Genomic DNA, 1,595 nt, shown 5'->3' with positions numbered 1-1,595 from the left:
GGTAACCTATGGTTGCTAACGAGGCTTCTCACGGTTTAAATGAAATTATGGAACTCATTAAGTTGAGCATTTGGACTAAGTGAATCCAATAGAAAATAGTGGTGCCGGAACGAGGGAACCGTAGGATCCTAACCGGTGTCGCTCTAATAAACTTTAATATCCCCTCATAAAATTTAAATAAATTCAACCATAGGGCCACCTGATTTGACATTATAACTTGACACACTAGATAACTCAAACACGTTGCGACAAGGAGCTTGGGGCTAGCATGGAGTGCAGCACGACCATCTTCAACAGCAAAACTCGTCTTCCCTAGCTAAACCAATTTCCCTTCCTTAGACTTAAACAATAAAGTCATAGGACTTCGAGGTTGCTTGCTTATGCCACATAAATCCTCATCTTATTTTTAGGTCTTTGTATAACCCTGCTATACAATATAAGCTCTAATTCGTCTTAGGATTTCGAGATTGTCGTTTGTCATGACCTAAATCCTCACATCTTCCAGGCTATTTGTGTGATAATTTCACACGAATGTAAGACCTAACTAATAAAATTGACATGATGAAACACCTAAATATTTATCCTCAAAACTGAAGCCAAACATTAGGATAGCTTGGGAAGTCACCGGGGTTCTCCTCTGAACCCATGACATCCCCTAGTTCTTCCTCATTTGGACTCTACAACAAAATGTTCCAAATTCCAATCAATCCCCTTTCACATCTCTACGTCCGAAGTCATTGAAAAGTCCCACCCTTTGAAACTCCTTGAATATAATATTTCCTGATTTTTATCGAGAGTCTTCTTAGGTGACTTTGGTCATTTAAGATGTAATTAACTATATGGGCTTGCCCTTATAGGAAGCATGTCCGAACCCAGCAATATAAACCCTATTTAATTATTTATATTAAATAGGGGAACTTATCAGCAAACAAAATGGTTTGGCAGACCAAACAAATGTCATATATTCCTTAGTTTATTTGATCGAGCCTTATCCTCAAGTCTTTTGTTTATCCTTTGGGATAGATATAGGATTTCAGGTACAACGCTCTTTCATTTAAAATATAAAAAATATGGTGTCAGTTTGACTTCATATTTTTATAAAAATAAATATATATGTAAATAAAACGTCCTTCCGAAGCGGGCGACGGGATTTCGATTCAGGTGACCGACAGCTTCTTACGGGCAACTCTCCAACCAAAAATAGCGCCGACAGAAAGGTAAATAAGAAAAAAATCATTTAAGTTCTAAATCCACAAATTTTAATGCAAAGCTTATTGCCAAATAGGGCTGTAAACAAGCCGAGCTTGAGCGAGCTCAGGCTTGGCTCGTGTTCGGCTCGTTCGAAATAGCTCGTGTTCGAAATCGGCTCGTGAACAGTGTGTTTGTGTTCGACTCGATTTAAATATTCGTGTTCGTGTTCGGCTCGTGTTCGACTCGAAATTGGCTCATTAAACTAAAATTGAGAAAAATAGATGTAAAGTGTGGAATTCAAACCTGGATCAAATCTATACAAAAGAAGATACTAACCACATTGTCACATGAGGTGTTATGATTTAAATTTAAACATAAATATATATAATATATTATTATATAAA

The sequence above is a fragment of the Phalaenopsis equestris genome, unplaced genomic scaffold, assembly GCF_001263595.1.
Source record: "Phalaenopsis equestris unplaced genomic scaffold, ASM126359v1 Scaffold001328, whole genome shotgun sequence".
In the NCBI taxonomy this organism is placed as follows: Eukaryota; Viridiplantae; Streptophyta; class Magnoliopsida; order Asparagales; family Orchidaceae; genus Phalaenopsis; species Phalaenopsis equestris.
Note: the sequence above shows the minus strand (reverse complement) of the source record.